Here is a 21,440-nt window from a genome sequence, read left to right on the forward strand (position 1 = left end):
AGGAGAAATGAACAAAAACCACTCCATTTTTCACGAAAACGGACCATTTTTTTGTCAAAAAAGGGCATGCATAGCCTTTAGGACACTGATAGAGTGCTCCTGGGGGCTGGGGGGGGCAAAATTAAGCAGAAGATGACCAGTTTTCCATTCATTTCTGCCCTTCCAGCCCCCAGGAGCACTCTATAAGCCTCCTAAAGGTTATGCATGGCCATTAGTGGTGAATGGGCGGAGTTTCGAGAGGCAAAAAAATCCTATATTCAGTGTATAAGATGCACCCTGACTTTCAGCCTCTTTTTTGAGAGAAAAAGGTGCGTATTTTACTCTGAAAAATATGGTATCTGAAAAGTAGATTGTTGCTCAGCTATGAAAGGCTGCTCAATATATATACAGGGAGATTTGACACTTTTAATTACCTCCAAGATTATTACAGGGTTATTATTGTTTTTATGATGCATGGTGGCATCATACATAGATGTATGGTTTATATGAATTATCTACCCTAAGATATGATATGTAAAACACATGTACACAGTTACTTTTCTGCATACATCTGAATTGTTTACATGATGCCTGTAGGAGATGAAACCATTGAAGGTTAAATAAAACATTTAAATATATTCTTTAGGTGTATTGTGACTGTATTAGGGATGCGGGGGTTCAATGGCTAAGACCCTGAACTTGTCGATCAGAAAGGCTGCCAGTTCGGTGGTTCGAATCCCTCGTGCCACGTAACGGAGTGAGCTCCTGTTACTTGTCCCAGCTTCTGCCAACCTAGCTGTTCGAAAGCATGTAAAAATACAAGTAGAAAAATAGGCACCACCTTTGGTGGAAAGGTAACAGTGTTCTGTGCGCCTTTGGCATTTAGTCATGCTTGCCACATGACCACGGAGATGTCTTCGGACAGCGCTGGCTCTTCAGCTTAAAATGGAGATGAGCACTACACCCTAGAATCAAGAATGACTAGCACATATGTGCGAGGGCAACCTTTACCTTTATTGAGATTACAGTTCTTTAAATTCTGAGACATTATGAACAAAGGTTGGAAATTGTGGAACTCAGAGTCATCCATGGAGGAGATAAAAAAAAAGTTGAGATGATGGCCATGACCACATGATCAAATCCCCAATATAAGCACAATACATATAAAAGAAGGGTTGGGTTTAAAATACAGTTGAGGTTATCATCCCCTCCCTGTACCCTCCCCATCCCCTTCCAAGACTTGCAGTGTTGATGAAATCAAATGAAATGAATATGTAGAACACTGTTGTATAAGGATGTTTCACTTTATACTACAAATAAAGCAGTCTCAGGCAATTTTTACTTTATCCTGCATTAGGAGGAATATTTAAGAATCAGCCAAAATTTAATAATTATTATTAGTAATTATATTTTTTCCACTAAAGCAGAATTGATTAACATACTCTAAAGCCCACTTAGCTATTTCTAAACTGCTTAGAATACATTTGTATGCGCTACAACTCTTCCATTTTGTCCTTTTGAGAACCAAATCTAATTCCTGAATGTCATGTAATGAATTATGTTGAAAAAGTTACCTGCCTTCAAGCTGTTTTAGATTTCCAAATTACTTTTTTAACTGTTTTCCTTGCTTTTCAATAGGCAAGAAACATACTACATGTTTTTTTAGTTTCAATAAATTGTAATACTTCAAACTTTATTAGATAAGCTTGTGTTATTATTGTACATTTCATAGAGGAAAGAGAATAAAGAAACTTGATTTATCTGTGTTTAGGGTATAATAAAATGCTTAATTCTATATAATGTTTGAAATAACCAGTTACACGTTTAATTCATTACAAGGAAAAATATATGAAGAGATTTGAATTCTAATATCAAAAGCACAATTTAGAAAAATCAAAGTGAGATATCAAAAACTTGCTTGCTTGCATTGTATTAATGCAAGCACCAAAATAAACATATGTCAGACCTCGAAGCCATAAACATAAACATTATGCATTCAAGTATATCCAGCTGTAGATAATCATGGACATCACTTTTGGGAAGTTGCAGTAGGCTGATGTTTAAATCCTCAATTATTCTATGCAATATTTATAACGATTCATTTTACATCTTTAATTATGCCCTCCTTTAAAATATGTTTTTGATCACCTTTGTGTGTCTCAGTGGTGGGTTCCAGGCAGTACGCCCCAGTATGGGCATACTGGTGGCAGCTGGGAGCAGCGGCCACCGTACTGGAATGGTGCTTTGGAGGGCCCACCCAACCACCCTTATTCCTTACCTCTATTTAAGCTAACTGTGCCATTTGTGCAGCAATGTGCAGCGTATGGCATCTGCACGATCTCCACCGAGCAGCTGGAGTGTCGCAGGGCTGTGAGTGTGCATGCATGCATAGCACGCATGTCTGTGATGGATGCCCGGCCCCATTGCAATATACTGGTTGCGATAGGATCCGGTACCCACCACTGGTGTATTTCACCAGGCAAGGAACTGTTTCTTTTTTAACTTTAAATCTCCAAACATAGAGAGCCAATGCTTACTTGTTTCTTCTTTCTAGAAGAATTAAAAGCATTCTTGGTGCAACATAATACCATTTCTGATGCAAATCCTATTTTAAATATCTACAGAATATTCCATTATCCCATCTGTGTTGTAACTTAGTTCAAATTCAGCTTAAATACTAGCAATTTTTACATCCTCAGTTGGATTAATAAAAGTACAGTCTTAATATGCATTTTTGGATTTGTGTACTTGTCTCGGTAAATATGGTACTGCTGAATTATTATGTTAGACATTATTTAAATATGCTATATAGTAATATTAATTTGCTTTACATTAACACAGATTATTTACTTGGCTATCAAAATCATTTAACCTGACTGCCTATTTCTACTCAGAATTATGGCACTGAACCAAGAGCTTTAATATCCTAAAATGTTTTTCTGTTCCCCTATGTACCTGAAAATAAGTGTAGAATAGTCTTCTCTCTTCTCAACTGGGTATCTCTGGATGTAATGGACTCCAGTTCATATTCATCACATGTTAGTTTGTTTATTAAATTTATATACCACCCATCTAACTGCTCTGGGAAGCATGTAATATAATCAAAACACAAATATAAAAATATCTTTAAAAACCATTATAATTAACAAGAATTAAATAAAACAAAGAACCAAGTATATAAGCATTACAGAAGGGGGAATCTTCTATCTTAATTACTAGCCACCTCCAGCATAAAGTAAACCCATCTGGCCACAAGCCAATTGGCAGCACCAGATTTTGAGGCCCGTCTGGAAAGCCAAGAGGGTGGTGGTCAGAGGTGGGTTCTTCAAAGTTCAGATGGTTCGGCCAAACCAGTAGTGGTGATCTGGCCTGGATCACAAACTAGCAGCAATCCAGGCTGGCCACACACCCGAAACAGTTCCCATTCTCTTCTGCCATTGTTGGTATGTTTCTGCGCTTGCAATGCACGATGGGCGCATACACGAACAAAGTGCACGTGAAGCCAACCTGTACTAACCGGTACCCCTGGTGGGGGTAGATATCACCTCTGAGGCAAGATGCTTCAAAGGGCAGGGGCCAACACAAAAAAGCTCTGCTTCTAGATCCTGCCAGCTAAAATTCCTTGACCTATGACATGTCCCTTGTACTAACATAAATAGGGCAGGCCAAGCCTCCTGAGACAAGGCAGGTCCTCAGATAACTTAATCCCATGTCTGTTCTACACATATACTTAAAAGAGATAAAATAGTATGACACTGCAGGATGATAATTGATGTGTAGCTCAAGGGAATGTGCAAATTATTTGGAGTTGTAATAGTTTAATTTTGGGGTTTTTCCTTTGTTTATTTTTACTTTAAATATGTCCAGACACAAAATGTTAAAATTGGAGATAAACAACCTGAAAAACAACCTGTGACCTAATTTTATGTAGTAGCTATATTACAAATTGGTTGCAGGGTTTTAATATTATGTATATAAAGTTTTCGTGACCAGATAAAATATTTAACAAGCTATTTCTATTAAAAAATCATCTTTCAACTACTTCTATTCCTGGGATTTTATTATAGACTTTGTGGAATGTAAATAGTTCCTTTTTCTTCTCAACTTTTCTTTAATGATACGAAAAAAGCAATTTGAAAGTAAAAGGCCCTAAAATGTTTGGCCTCAGCAGGAGATAACCATAATCAGTTTTTTTTTTCAGTCATTTCTATCCAGGATATAGAATTATCCTACCTCCAACATTTTGTAGGCCTCCCCTTGTCAACAATCAAAGCCACAGGTAGAAAATGTGTACAATTTGACTGCTGGAAAAAAATATTAGAAAGTATATTCAAAATGATAAAGTTCTTCAAAATAACTGGCCAAAACTGGCTGGTTTACTTAAAATAATATCTTCACAGATTTTTCTTAATCATCTGCAAGGAAATATATATATAAAGCCCTTTGTGGCATGGGTCACAAAGTCTATCTGTGAAACCACCTTACTCCATTGGGACTAATTCTCCCTACTAGACAATTAAATTCTCCCTTTCTAGAGAAAGGGGACAAATTTGGGTCCCAATGCTCAAAGAATTTCTCCTGGCAAGGTCCAGGAAAAGAGCCTTTTCTGCTGTGGCTGCTGGCCTGTGCAATGTTCTCCTATGTTCATCAGAGGTGAGAATTGACCCTACTCAGAGGTGAGTTGGTCCCGGTTTTACTACCGGTTCACTTCACACACACATGCCAGATGCGTGCTGTGCACACATGCACAGTTCAATGTAAATTGTTCTTTGCGCATTTACAATGAACTGTGTATGCATGTGCACTACTAAACAAAATTCTGGCAACATCAGCGGTGACAGGGAAACTGGTTCAGGGGCATGGCCAGCCTGGCTTGCTTCTGGTTCTGTAACCCAGGCAAAATACCACTACCGGTTCAGCCGAACTGGGCCGAACCAGGAACAACCTACCTCTGCCCCCATTCCAGAAGAACCTAAAAAGTTGGCTCTGCTACCTGGCCTGTGGCCCCAACAATCCGCTACATTGGGGGTGGCTGATGGAGTAGAGAAGATTCTTCACATCATCTTGATTTTTAATTTAAACTTTTGACTATTTATACTAATTGTAATTGTTTAAGCATTTTTAAACTTTTATTATATTGTAATCCATCCAGAATTGCTGTGAGATGGGCAGCATAAATATTATAATTAATATTTAATATCATTAATAATTGATATTATTTATATTATAAATAAATATATAATAATTTAACATTTCAAAATAATAAAGTAATATTTCTCTTAAGAAAATTTATTATTATTTTATATAAGGACTGGTGCTATAAAAACCTTATTACTAATTTATTATATAACCATTATATCTATTTTTTCAATATATTCTAATAATAAAAAATGTAAAATGTTATATTAAATTCCTTAGAAACAAAAGTAAAAAAGGCATATGCTTCAAAAAAGAGGGGGAAAATCCTTCATAAACTAAAAAAACCACCTAGTAATAGCAATAGCAACACCAATGGCACTTAGACTTATATACTGCCCCATAGTACTTACCAGCAGGAATCCCAAATGCTCAATCTGTGGACTGGTGCCAGGCAGTACAAGCAGCACATGAGTGTGCAAAACTCCTTTTTCACAAGCAGTGGGCACGCATCCCCTCTCTCCCGCTATTGCCACCACTACTGCTGGTCCACGGACCCAGAAAGGTTGGGAACTGTTGCTTTACAGCACTTTCTGAGTGTTTTACAATGTCCCAACAATCTGGGTCCTCATTTTACTGATCTCAGAAGGATAGAAGGCAGTGGTGCAATTCAGCCAGTTCTATCCGGTTCAGGTGAGTTGGTAGCGGTGGCAGTGGGAGGCTCACATTTGCAAACCGGTAGTGAAGGTAAGTTGATTTCACCCCAATGGAAGGTTGAGTCAAACTTCAGCCGGTCAGGATTGAACTTCTGGCAGTGGGCAGAATCAGCCTACAATACTGCATACTAATTTCTGCACCACCAGAACATATATTTTTGTATATGTGTTTGCAAGTGAGTGTACATGCCTGTGTCTGCATGTATGTGGCTGCATCTATATGTTGTGTATACTCACACAAACACATACATTCACCAGATAGATTAGATTAGAAACAGAGAGAGACAGATATTCTAAATACATGACTTTTTTCACTTTTTTTCTTAAATTGTGCTTTAAATTTTTAAAAGGATAACCTGAACCTAGACCATACAGATGCCTTATGACCATACAGATGCCTAAAGCTTCAAAGGCAAACTGACAAACTTCATTAAGCCAATATTTAAAGTTGAGTATATAGACCAACTCCATATCTCCAACTCTATACTTTTCCATGAATACATAATCAGATTGTTTTATGATACATTCAAGATATTTTATAAAGTTTCTATATTGCAGAATATAATTTAGGAAAAATGTTGATACTTTAACCCTTAACTGTTGTTGATATGGAATTACTAGATATAAATTTTATTACACCTCATTTACAATAGAAAAGCTACAAACATTTCTAAATATTGAGATGTCGAAGAAACTCTAAAAACAATTTTTGCTGAACTCACCAAGCATTTACTTTACAAGAAATATATCTACTATTTATTTAAAACCCAAAGCCATTAGCACATTGTTTCTACATAGTATAGAATATTCCAATTTAGTATTCCATGTTGTTTCAATATTATCAAAATGAACACATTTGATAAATAAGTAGCTAAATGTATTTTAACTGTTTTTAACATTTAGGAATAATAAATTATTGGTATTATTTCCATAAAGGCCACCTATTTAAAATGTCTGGAGCTTCTGAAGCAAAAAAAGATCAAGCTGAATAATTTATATAGCAAGTATGCAACTCTGTGTAATGTAGTCCTTGTTTAACAACTACCCTATTTGGTAACCATTCAAAGTTATGACAGTGCTGAAAAAGTAACTTTATAACCAGTCCTCAAATTTACAACCATCACAGCATTCTATGATCAAGTGTTTACTATTTGCAAACTTCATAGAAAAGTTCCTGACAAGCAGAATCAATGGAGAAGCCAGCAATAAAATGGCAAATTGTAGTCACGTCATATCTTACTTGACAATCACAGGTTATTCACTTATTTATTTATTTATTTCTTCATAATTTTTATTGGCCACCCATCTTGCCATAGGGCAGTGTTGGCAAACCCTTTTTGGCTACCGTGCAAAAAGCGAGGGGAGCGCAGGGGGATTGTTTGCCGGTGTGGCACACCCATAATTCTATGCTCATGGGGGGGCCAGCATGCATGCATGCGTGCAATCAGCAACATACACACACCACTTTTGCCACTGTTTTTTCGCCTTCCCCAGGCTCCAGAGACTTTCTAGGATTCTACGGACATTTCATTTCATTTCATTTTTCATTTTATTAAGATTTATAGGCCGCCCTTTTCCCTGAGGGGACTCAGGGCGGCTTACAATCACAGGGAAGGGGGTGCAATATCAGAAGACAAACAATGTGCGAACAGAAGAAAATAATAAAACACAACTTTCATTCAACAGTCAACACTCGGGCGGGTAAATTGGGAACCTATCCCCAGGCCTGATGGGAGAGCCAGGTCTTGAGGGCTGCGCGGAAGGTCTGGATGGTGGTGAGGGTATGGATCTCGACGGGGAGGTCGTTCCACAGGGTCGGAGCTGCAACAGAAAAGGCTCTCCTCCGTGTAGTCGCCAGTCGACATTGACTGGCGGATGGAATTCGGAGGAGGACAAACCGGAAGTCACCATTCCTGAATTTCCGGGTTCCCTGTAGAGCCGATTTTTTACCTCCGGGGCCTTCAGGAGGGAGAAAAATGGCCCTATGAGCAAAACGGAAGTCTGTTCCGGAACTTCCAGTTTGTCCATAGGGCTGACTTTTCATGCTTTGGAAGCTTGAAGAAAGCCTCCAGAAAGCGAAAAATGGCCTCAAAAGAAAGCCGAAGTCAGCTGGCCAGTACGCGCATGCGCGCTGGCCAACTCACAAGGCAATGCCTCGTGTGCCATAGGTTCACCATCACGGCCATAGGGCAACTCTGGCCAGTTTATAGTTACATAAAATATAAATGTTTAAAAACAAACATTAAAACCAAAAATACAACAGGGATAGTGGTGGCAGAGTAGGGAAGAAGTAGGATTCAAATGAATACCTCCATTGCACTGATGCCCCACTGGAGCCCAAAGCCATGTCTTTAAGCCCTTAAGGAAAGATAGGAGGGTCGGAGCCAACCTTACATTGGGGGCAAGATGTTCCAGAGATCAGGAGCAACAGTAGAGAAGGCCCTCCTCCATGATCTCTCCAACCAGAATACTTGGGCTGATGGGACCTGCTGGGACCTGCAACATGTTGCCTCTGCCAGCATGAGCAGTATGGGTCAATCCCAGTGGCAGTGGTCAAGTAACCTGGAACCATGCCATGAAGGGCTTTAAAGGCAATCACCAAAACTTTGAATTGCCCCCTGAACCAGACTGGTATTTAGTGCAGTTCTGGAGCAGTGGTGTTATAGGGGCTATTTTTGGGATCCTCAAATTACCCATGCTGCCAGTATCTGAGCTGGCTATAGCTTCTGAATGTTCTTGAAGGGTAGCGCCATGTAGAGTGCATGACTAGAGACTGCATTGTTTAGTGATGGAGTTGTCAATCCCAATTGTGGTTATTAAGTTAGGACTACCTATAGTGCCATTCAGGCTTTCTAGATAATGTCATTTATAGATTTTTCATTTGTATATTTTTAAGGAATTTTTTACAATAAATTATTATTCCCAACCAGCAATTATTATGATGTATGTCATAGGGACATGGTGGCTCAGTGGCTAAGATGCTGAGCTTGTCGATCAGAAAGGTCGGCAATTCATTGATTCTAATCCCTAGTGCTGCATAACAGAGTGAGCTCCCATTACTTGTCCCAGCTTCTGCCAACCTAGCAGTTTGAAAGTAGGTAAAAATGCAAGTAGAAAAAGAGGGACCATCTTTGGTGGGAAGGTGTTCCATCTGCCTTCAACATTTAGTCATGCTGGCCGGATGACCACAGAGATGTGGGCTTTGGACAGTGTTGGCTCTTCGGCTTTGAAGCGGAGATGAGAACCACCCCTTAGAGTTGGTAACAACCAGCACATATGTGCGAGGGGAACCTTTACCTTCACCTTAAGTTGGTACTCTAAGTTTTAAAAGTTTCAGAGTACCAACCTATGGCATACATAATGATAAATGCTGATTGAGATAGTAAGACCATAATTAGTCCATGTTTTCCAGGAAAAATATATTTCTGTCTGGCTTCATATATAATAAGTATTCAAAATATCATATGCTCATTAAAAAAAAATCAGATTTAAATTTTCTATTCAGTAAGACCCACATACGTATGTCTAAATGCTTTCAGCAGGAAAAGTAATGAAATACTTACTATTATAATGTCCAATCTTTGCCAGAATTATATTAGTTAAGAGCTCTCAGGTTGAGTCCACAATGGTACATATTCAATATTATTTATGTTTCAATACATGTCTGAATTTAATAAATTATCCCAAAAATATGATTGGAACTCAGGAAAATTAAAACCAACATCTTCATATGAAATACATAATTTTTGTAGCATTATTTTTTTGCCCACAGAATTAAAGGTTTTTCATTTTAGTATCCTCTTTCATCGGGGTAATAAATTTTGAAACTTTCTTATCAATTAAACCAGATATTTTCCTGGAGGGAAAAGAAACTTAAAGAAGAAAACACACTCTAAATACCTGATTAAGGATAATCAGTGGCCACAGAATCTTATTTCTGTCTCCAATCTGGGGAAGATTGGAATGGAATCTCATATACAATAATACCAAGGACAGATGGATGGTATCTTCAGCAAAAGTGGTATATTCAGAAAAATATTCTACAATATTTCATTGCACATTCCCAAAGATAAATATTTCTATTTATTATGAAAGATAAAGCTATTACTTCACTATTTAAGTAATAAAGAGTTAAATTAAGTACTCTTTTGGTTAGTTCATAATGTCCCAATACCTGGATGAAATCCATATATTCTCACACAAAGCCTCACACTAAATATTTGCACAATAGCTCAAATATCTGTGTGGCTGACACTGCATTATTAGAGACCTTAGATGTGAAGTCGGAAAGGCAAATAAAGGGAACATTTTCTTCAGATTTATAAATGCAAACTTTAATCACCTCAACTTACTTGGAAAATATACATTTCTGCTTTAGTAGTACAAACCTATGACCTATCAGGATTAAGGAACTCCTGTTATCTTTTCAAATCCAGTAGTTTAAGAAGATTTTTCTGTGATATTAGTACAATAAATATGATTTTGTGTATGTAATTATGATGACAGTTATTTCATTGGACCTCAGTCTCATCCACGTTCTTCACTTCCATGGTTGTACATACATGGTTATACTCTGATAGGATGTGTCATTTGGTCAAAATCTGACTATAATGACAATGAACAGTAGAAATTATACAATCAGATAGTTGGGAAAACAGATAAATGATCAATATAAAACATCCTTAGCATATTAATTTGTCTTCCTCTGACATATTAGATCTGCCAATAAAACATACCAATTTGCCAATAAGTTCTCATACTTTTCTACTTCTATTTACTTACGGTATGTCTAAAGACTGAACGAATAAGTTTATGCTTTCCTCTCAGAGGGTGCTGGAAGAATTAATTAGCTAATAATGAAGATAAAAACCAGTGTATAACTAGCATAATCATCATAATTAAAGTATCTCCCGAGGCTCCTTTAGTAAATTTCTGTTAACATATTTTAGTGAGTGAAAATGAAACAGAATGAAAAAAGGTATACTGCATTGTTCAGACTCTGGTTTTATAGGTATTTGGAAGAAATGCCAATTATTTTTTGAAGACATACAGATATATGCACACATGTTTTGAGCTATAGTAGAATTATAATTGGGGAGTTGAGTAGGGAGACAAGAATGAATTTTGCTTTGAAGAACCATCTGTCAAAACATTTTCAGAGAAAGAATATTATCAACTTCTAATTCGCTTATAATTAAAAGCATAATTTATATGCTTCTCTTGTACATAAACGTCCAATGAGTCCACATATTGAATCAAAGCAGGATTTTCTCTCCGGAATATATTTACATGTTTGACAAATAACTCAGCAGGGTATCCTTGATACAAAATGCCACCTTGTGATTAATCAAGTTGTACCCTTTGAAACAGTTTTGATTAGTCTTGCAGTTTCTTTTCTATGAACCATGAACAGAGAAATGAAATGTTCTTTTGATGAAAGCCTCAATATTTCACATGTCCTGTATCACACTAGTAAAGATGTGCTAGCACTGGTATTTAGCTTTTCAAAAAAGAGTCGTCATTACTTTAGTTATCTCATTTGATGAGACCTGAAAGCGTTCATATTTACTGCAAACTATTAATATGTAAAATTGGATATGTTTATTCAGAGATTAAACTGCATTTAGCCTTGTCCCCCCCCCCCCTTAGAAGGCTGCTAAGCCCCATTTGGATGAAGGCCCAGAAAAAAGACACATTCAAAAGCTGAAAGCCTTGGAAACAAAACTGAAGTATGGGGGAACAAAGCCACCAATTTTATGAACAGAACTTTTTTATTTTTCTTTTTAAAAAAACACAAATATGTCATCATTTGTCAATCATTAAGACATTGAAGTACAATTTTTTTTTTGTTGTGTGTGCCCCTCCCTCCCTCCACCCCCCCTCCTCCTTCCCCCCCCCCCGACTTCCCAGAACCCGTACACGGTATGGATTTTTAACTAACACAGTCTAAAATCTATTGAGAAAAAAGAAATAAAGAAATTAATGACATTCTAGATTGACCTTAGCTTCTTCTTACTGAACTGACTTTTAACAGTTTAAATCATTTCTGATCTTAAGCATAGGCTAACTGGAATTTCTTAGTCCCGTATTTATTTTGTATATAATCAATCCATTTTTTCCAGTCTCGTTTATATATCTCATTTGAATTATCTTTGAGATATGCCGATATTTTAGCCATCTCGGCTAAGTTTGTTACTTTCAATGTCCATTCTTGGATTGTAGGCAAGTCTTCCTTCTTCCAATATTGCGCCACCAACAGTCTTGCTGCAGTTATCAGGTGCAGAATCAAATTGGTCTCTACCACTGTAAAGTCAGTACATATACCTAGTAAAAATAACTGAGGAATAAACTTTATCCTTCTTTTAAAAACATTTTGCATGACCCACCATATTTTTATCCAAAATGCCTTAACCTTTTGGCAGGTCCACCATATATGATAATATGTAGCATCGAGAGAACCACACCTCCAACATTTAGGCTGTACATTCGGATACATAGAAGCCAACTTTTTAGGATCTAAATGCCATCTATAGAACATCTTGTAAAAATTTTCTTTCAGATTTTGAGCTTGTGTAAATTTCACATTTCTTACCCAGATTCTTTCCCATGTATCCAACATTATTGGTTCCTCAATATTTTGAGCCCATTTTATCATACAATCTTTAACTAATTCTGTTTCCGAATCCATCTGTATTAATACATTATATATCCTCTTTATATGCATTAAGCTTTGATCTCTTATTTGTTTAAACAGATTATCCTCAACTTGGATAAAACCAATTTTTTGATCTATTTTCCACCTAGCCTGTAATTGCCCATACTGAAACCATGTTTGAACTACCTTCTCCTCTTTTAATACCTCTAAAGATTTTAATTGTAATACCCCCCTTTCCGATGTAAGAAGCTGTCTGTAAGTAATTCTGTCCTGTTTTTGTGCTGTATTCATATTTTCAATTGCGTGTCTAGGAATTGCCCACATGGGTATCTTGTCATTTAATTTATATTGGTATTTCTTCCAAACCCGCAATAAAGCATTTCTTAAAATATGACTTTTAAAATTCTTATCCAATTTTTTGTTGAATAACAGGTAAGCATGCCAACCAAATACCAGATCGTGTCCCTCAATATTCAATATTCTATCATTGGTTAAATGAGTCCAATCACTAATTACAGATAATGCCACTGCATCATAATATAGTTTTAAATTAGGTAGTTTCAATCCTCCTCTCTCACGTACATCTTGCATTATTTTCATCTTTACCCTCGGCTTCTTTCCTGCCCACACAAATTTGTTGATACCCTTCTGCCATTCTAAAAGGTTCGCATCTTTTTTAAGTATAGGTAACATTTAGAAAAGAAATAAAAATTTTGGTAAAATGTTCATTTTCACTGCCGCTATCCTACCCAGCAAAGATAAGTGCAATTTCTCCCATTTTTTCATCTCTGTCTGTATGCTATGCCAAAGTGGTTCATAATTATGCTTATATAATTTCCCATTTGAAGTTAAAATGTTAACTCCAAGATATTTGACTTTTTTAACTACCTCACATCCTAGCATCACTCCTAATTCTTCCTTTTGTTTAATATTCATATTTATAGCTAATATTTTGGTTTTTCCTAAGTTTATTTTAAAACCCGACACTTGACCATATTGATTAATCGTATTCATTAAAACCATACTGGATTCCTGCGGTTGTTCCAATATTATGACCAAATCATCCGCAAAAGCGCGGACTCTATATTCTTGCTGCCTAATCTTGATCCCTTTTAAACCATCCAAGCCCCGTATTTTATTCAACAATACTTCCAAAGTTATAATAAACAATAATGGGGACAAAGGACAGCCCTGTCTTGTACCTTTTCCAATTTGAAAAGAGTCTGTTAAATTTCCATTGACTATAATTTGTGCTGTTTGCTGTTGGTATATTGCTTTAATTGACTGTAAAAAATTATCTCCTATCTGCATTTTTTGCAGTATCTTCAGCAGAAATTGCCAGTTAACTCGATCAAAGGCCTTCTCAGCATCCAAAAATATAAACGCAGCAGGGATCTGGTTGTTCTTTCCCAAATATTCTAATGCATTAATAATTAATCTAACATTACTTTTCATCTGTCTCCCTTGTATAAAACCTGTTTGGTCCATATGTATCAATTGTTGAATGATTTAATCTTATCACGAGCTGAATCCGTTTACTGCGTGGACAATAATTGTTTATCAACATTTTAGCTTCTTTTCTTTTTCTCCTCCGAAAAATTATTTACTTAGAGGCTTTTAAAATGGCGCCGAGCAGGCTGGTTTCTCCGGTAATAACGAACACTTTTTGCTAATCCTCACAAGAATTCAAAACAAAAGAGATTGCTTATCATATGTTTTGGTTTCACAATAGAAGAATTTTACTCCTTCATTAACTTTGCTTATTTGGAAGTTAAATGGTGATGAATCTGCTGAACGGTTTTGATACAATGTTTACTCACTGAAAGTTTTGCCAAGCCTTAAACTTCAAAATAAAAGCCTCTTTACTTAAAGCTGCATATTCAGGCAATAGAGTTCTACTAACTGCAGGCAGATAAATTTTGAAATGGCCTCAAAACCAAATATTAACTTGAAGTTGTCACCCTCTACTTCCAGGGGCACATCTTCAGTGCCTGGCACAAAGCTGCAGCCTCCGCTTCCTATGCCCCCTGCTGGGGATGTGTTAACGAAAGAATTTTTCCTGAGTAATCTAAGCGAGGCTCTTAATGCACAGACAATTAAAATGGAAGATAAGTTTAGAGATAATAGAGAGGAGAGAAAAGAGGAAATAAAAGAAATGAAAGAAGAAATCAAAAGTGAAATAAAAGGACTTAAACAGGAGCTGTATGAGAAATTTGACGCTAAGGTTGATAAAATTAGAGACGACATGCTGAGTCTTGTAACTGTATTAACCAGAACATATTTCTGGAATGGAAGATACTCTAGAGGTTCTTAATGATGCCAATGCTAACTTGACATTGAAAACAGAGGTGGTGGAACAAAAAGTGGAAAATGCTGAAAAAGAAATTATTATGATACAGTACCGACAAATGGAGTTCGCATTAAGAGTAAGGGGGCTGCGTGAGGAGAAACAGGAGAACCTGAAACAGATCCTATCGGAAGCTTTTGATCGCCTGATGGGAAGACCAGGGACCAACCAAGACTGGCAAATTGACAAAGCTTACCGCGTTAACTCCTGGCTGGCAAAGCAGAAGCAGCTTCCTCGAGACATCGTTATATATTTTACTACAAGAGAGCTTAGAAATATGGTACTGCAAGCGTCTTATAACACTAAGCTTCAAATTGGCGGTCAAGACCTGGCTGTTTTGAAAGAGATACCACCTCAAATGTTAAGAGCCAGGAGAGACTACGCTTTTTTGGTCGAAGAACTCAGAAATCGTCAGATACAGTATAGATGGGATGCGCCATTTGGCATCATATTTACATTTGATAAGCAAAGGTACCGCCTCAACTCTGTATGGAAAGCCCGATATTTTTATTATAATATATTGAAGGCCGGACACCCTGCACCATCTGGACCCAGAGAAAGACCACAAGAAGGACAGGATAGACAGCAAACTACACAACCACCAGACAAGATGGAGCATCTCTCTTCTCTAGAAGTGCAAGGTGCTGTGGAACTAAGACCTAGCCGCATGACTACTAGACGTATGGAGAAACAAGCTAAAAAGCAACAGCATCAACAATCATCGGCCATCGATCAAGGAACTACAATAACAAATCTGGAAGCAGTGGGAGGAGCTAGACCTAAGGTTAAACAGGCCATGCAGGAAGCTCTAAAAATGCTTCAACCAACCAAAGATGACAACTAAGATTTTAACATGGAATGTCAACGGACTGAATTCTCCACAGAAGAGGAAGAAAATATTTCATTATCTCAAACAGTTTAAGAACGATGTAATTTGTTTGCAAGAAACTCATATCAAGTCAACTGATCAAAAATATTTGATCAACTCAAAACTTGGTCAACATTTTGCAGCTTCTGCTATGGAAAAGAAGAATGGTATAGTTGTATACTTAAGAAAAGATATGAAAGCTGAATTAATAGAAGCAGATCCCTTCGGAAGATATATTGCTTTAGACTTAATCTTAGAAGGGAAAAAGACATTACTTTTGGGAATTTATGCTCCCAATCAACAGCAAGATAGATTCTATAGAAATCTTCATGCTAAATTAGTACAGTGGGACTATAGTTCCTGTATACTATTGGGTGACTGGAATGGAGTGATAGATGCTAAGAGAGATAAGAAGATTTCCCGCCTAAATACCAAGATGCGAGCAAAGTTACCCAAATCTTTCTTTGACATTATGGATGATTTTGAATTGAGAGATATTTGGCGAGAAAGAAATGCAGAGGAATATGACTTCACTTTCTTCTCGGACAGGCATCAATCCCTTTCAAGGATTGATTTTATCCTAACCACTAATGATTTGCTTTCTAGGGTCAAGAAAACAAAGATTGCAGCTAGGGTCCTTTCGGACCACAACCCAGTTTGGATGGAGTTGGGAAGGGTAGTGCAGGCAAGAAGGTCTTGGAGATTGAATGAAAACTTATTTAGATATGAAAAGTATATTAATGATTGTAAAAAATTACTATCTGAATATTTTGTTTTGAATATGAATAAGGGTACATCTATGGAATTTGTATGGGACGCAAGCAAAGCGTATATGAGAGGAGTTTTGATGAATATAAATAAAACACATAGAAATAAGCAAGGGTTAAAACGAACAGAACTGGAAGAGGAAATTAAGAGAAAAGAGCTGGAGTTAACAATGAACCCAGACGATACAAAGGTTAAGGAAGCTATTAACATATTAAAATCTCAATTTGACATGTTGATCTCTGACCAGGTAGCTACTAATTTATTATATGCAAAACACAATACTTTTTGTAATGCAAACAAACCTGGCAGATGGTTAGCTTATCAGATTAGGAAAAAAAGGAAAACTCGAAATATATCTAAACTGATTTACAGAGGGAAGGAGGTGTTTCAACAGGAAGAGATTCAAAAGGCTTTCTGGGAACTTTTTACAGAACTGTATAAAGGGGATAAAATTAATGGTTTAGACATAGACAAATATTTAGACAAAGAGAAAATACCTTCAGTTAGAGAAGAACACAGGCAAAAATTGAATCAACCAATAACCTCGGGGGAAATCCTGCAGGTAATTAAGCAATTAAAGTCAGGGAAAGCACCAGGTACATATGGCTTGACAGCGGTTTACTATAAAAACTTACAGTTAGAAATGGTAGAACCTCTTAGAGAATTATTTAATATGATTCAAACGGAAGGTAAAGTCCCTCCATCTTGGAAGACAGCGTTTATATCTTTGATACCCAAAGAAGATCAAGATACTACTCAACCCAAAAATTATAGACCTATTTCATTACTGAATGTAGATTATAAAATTTTTACTAAAATATTAGCAAATAGGTTAATGTTGGTCAAAGCCACCAATTTTATGATTGTCCACACCCTTCATGGCAGATACTTGGAAAAATATCATTAACATATTTTTAAATTCCAATTGAAACCACTAGCTCAAAAATATGGGACCCCTGACTTAAAACGATGGGCCTGTTCTAGCTAAATATTTCATTGTATATATTATGTGTGTATAAATGCAAACACTTATAATTATGTTTCATTGCACCTTGTGTCCTTACCTAATTCCCCATTTAAAAGTGAATGCCTCTCCTTCCCATCTACCATTTTAGAGGGAGGGAAAACAAACCTATACATCAAATGGCAATCTCTCTTCCAAGTTTCAATTGCCATTGCTTTCTAAACTAGAAAGCTTGGCTAGAACTCAATACCAGGGAAGATTCTGGAAAAGATAATCAAGCAACAAACCAGAGAACATCTAGCAATAGCAATAGCAATAGCAGTAGACTTATATACCGCTTCATAGGGCCCTCTCTAAGCGGTTTACAGAGAGTCAGCATATTGCCCCCAACAATCTGGGTCCTCATTTTACCCACCTTGGAAGGATGGAAGGCTGAGTCAACCCTGAGCCGGTGAGATTTGAACTGCTGAACTGCTGATCTAGCAGTAGCCTGCAGTGCTGCATTTAACCACTGCGCCACCTTGGCTCTAGAAGCAAACAAAGTAATAACCAAAAGCCAACGTGGATTTGTCAGGAACAGATCATGGCAGACTATCTTATTGCATTCTTTGACAAAGTGACAAAATTAATGGACCAGAGGAATGCTGTTGATATAATTTTCTTGGACTTCAGTAGGACATTTGATAAAGTAGGCCTTAACCTACTATTAGATAAAATAGAAAAATGTGGGTTAGACAGCATCACCACCAGATGGATTTGTAACTGGCTGACCAACCGCACTCAATGTGTAGTACTCAATGGAACTTACATGGAGGGAAGTATGCAGTGAGGTACTGTTTTAGGCTCAGTACTCTTCAACCTCTTCATCAATGATTTGGACCAGGGGATAGATGGGATAAATCATCAAATTCACAGGTGACACCAAGCTAGCAGGAATAGCAACACTCTAGAAGATAGGCTTAAGATACAGAAGGATTTTGACAGACTTAAACATTGGGCACTATCAAACAAAATGAAATTCAATGGTGGAAAAAGTAAGGTTCTACATTTAGGCAAGAAAAACAAAATCCACAGGTACAGTATCTATAGTACCTCAATAGTAGTAACTATGAGAGGGATCTTGGAATCCTAGTGGACAACCATTTAAATATGTGCCAGCAGTGTGCAGCAGCTGCCAAAAAAGCCAACACAGTTCTACATAAACAGATAGAATCAAGATCATGTGAAGTGTTAATACCATTTTATAATGCTTTGGTAAGGCCACACTTGGAATACTGCATCCAGTCTTGATCGCCACGATGTAAAAAAGATGCGGAGACTCTAGAAAGAGTGCAGAGAAGAGCAGCAAAGATGATTAGGGGACTGGAGGCTAAAACATATGAAGAACAGTTGCAGGAACTGGGTATGTCTAGATTAATGAAAAGAAGGACTAGGGAAAACATGATAGCAGTGTTCCAATATCTCAGGGGTTGCCACAAAGAAGACGGAGTCAAACTATTCTCCAAAGCACCTGAGGGCAGGACAAGAAGCAATGGGTGGGAACTAATCAAGGAGAGAAGCAACCGAGAACTAAGGAGAAATTTCCTGACAGTTAGAACAATTAATCAGTGGAACAACTTGTCTCCAGAAGTTGTCAATTCTCCAACACTGGAAGTTTTAAAGAAGATGTTAGATAATCATTTATTTGAAGTGGTGTAGGTTTTCCCCGGCTAAGCAGAGGATTGGACTAGAAGACCTCCAAGGTCCCTTCCAATTCTGTTTCTGTTAATTCCAATGAAAAACCTTTCTTCTCTTAGAAAGCTCAGTCAATATCCCCCACAACCATCCAACATACCACCCATGCATTAAGATGAGTTGAGAAGATCCTCAGTAGGTCTGGCTCCCAGCATAAGGGTTTTCTTGATGTTCTCTTTCATAGCATCATAGGCTACTTTGGGGGGGGGGGGGTCCTTTGCAAAGGTGGCAATAGACACAGAAAAATGGAGGCTTTCATGGTCTTTTATAATTTACAGTGGGGCTAATGGCAACAAATATTTACAAGGCAGTCTGGGTGTTTATCGGTGTTAAGTTTTCTTCTAAATTCTCATCGCTCCTGCTAGCTGCTTTCATTTTTTCTGCTTTTCTCTCTAATTACTTCCCGTGTCCCCCCCTACACACACACACAATTTCTGGGCTTAACAAGAAAGAGCATGAAAAGGAATGGACCGAATATTACTGTAGTTTGCTTCTCCTTTGGGGAAGAATCTCTGTCAGAGTCTTCTGACCAGCCTTTCCTCGGAAATCAGGCTTAGCCTGCTGGGTCCCTCCTTCCTTGGGTAGATCTGGATTTTGTCAGGCTTCCCTTCTTTCAAGGAAGCTATCCTTGGATCTTTCTTTGCCTTCCTGGTCAAGAACTGACAACTGCTTCACAGATAATTTTTCTCTACATTTTTTGTCTCCACCTACTCTATACATTCTATTTGTATAGACTTCTCTCCCCTCCTTTCACCTCCTCTCCCCTCAGGGATAGGATCCCAATGGTTCAGACCAGTTCGGACAAATGGTATCTCCGACAATCAGCTGGGATCAAATGGTTCTCTCTGAGAATCAGCTGAGCCTACCTGCCCGCCCCTGTGCTATACTGACCTATATTCTATTTTCCGAAGCCCAGCTGATAGGAGAAGCACAGCGGATTTCCATGCTGTTTTGACCGGTGTTGCAGTAGATAATAGGTTTTCAAACAAACTGTGCATGCACAGAGCGCATGTTTGGTGTGTGTGCCAGCGAAGTGAGCACGGTCTCTCAGAGAACCAGTTGTTACTCTGGCTGAATCCCACCATTGCCTACCCTACCTACTCTATTCCCTCTTTCAACTTTTAAGTCAATTTGGCAACATGTTCTTAAGGAAGGGTATGTATGACATTGATATGCCAAACTGGACCAATGGGACTGCTGTCTCAATATCTTTTCACACCAACCCTGAGTTGCATAACTGCCATTCAAAGCACTGGCTTGTTTCCTTTTATTTCCTCCATTGGTTGGCTCATGGCAGCAGAACTGCAGCACGACCAGGCCACTAAAAATCCATACGCCACTGAAAGCATGCTACTTATCAAACTTTTTTTGATCACCTCATTGTCTTGTGTTTAATAAAAATTGAAGACCTGCTTTTATTGTCCTTTTTATTCACTGCACTCTGTTCCCTTGGGAGAAAGAAATAGAAGGAATCGTTCTGCTAAATCTTTTATTAAGCCACAATAGTTAAAATATGAAAATATCACTGAAGACATAACAAACTAAATTAAAAAGTGAGATTCAGCTATTCTAATACCTTCATGCTGCATTCATATAACTCAGGTATCATTATATAAATATTCTATCCTTTAAAATAGCTAAGGAAAAGTTATATACTGTGCTTTTTTGTATTTAAAAATGAATAAAAACTCTATTAATAATTGAATGCATGGTTACTTGGGATTAAATTATTAATGCTCAATAATTTTCTCATACCTTTAAAAATATGTACATCAGTGTTAACTCTGTACACACTGGGAATTGATCTTCTCTGTTGGCCTGAACAGAGGGTGGGTGGAAGGTCTTTGAGCATTTTATACCTTTGATAAAAAAATTAATATTTTTTTCATTGCTTTACAGTACCAGAATGCCACCTAGAGGTAATCTAACGGAAAAAAAATTATTCTATATCAGGCACAAGGTTAAAATGATTGCATTTTCAAGGTCCTGTATGAACTATGAAGGAAGCAAAAAAGGTTTAAGGTTCAGGACTATATTTATGATCTGCAACTCTGTATTTGCAAAATAACCACTATTCAAGGATGTCTGAAAAATTAAGTCCAATGCAATGTAAACTAATCTGTCAAGCAGAATACAGCTGCCCAAATTTTATGTTTTCTGAATATTAAAATGCTGATCTAGATTTAAAATAGATACATGCATTTATTTTAATTAAATCAATGTATTCTCATACAATTAATTTATTTGGGTGGCTTAGAAACAGAAGAATAATT

This window comes from Thamnophis elegans, chromosome Z (genome assembly GCF_009769535.1).
Source record: "Thamnophis elegans isolate rThaEle1 chromosome Z, rThaEle1.pri, whole genome shotgun sequence".
Classification (NCBI taxonomy): domain Eukaryota; kingdom Metazoa; phylum Chordata; class Lepidosauria; order Squamata; family Colubridae; genus Thamnophis; species Thamnophis elegans.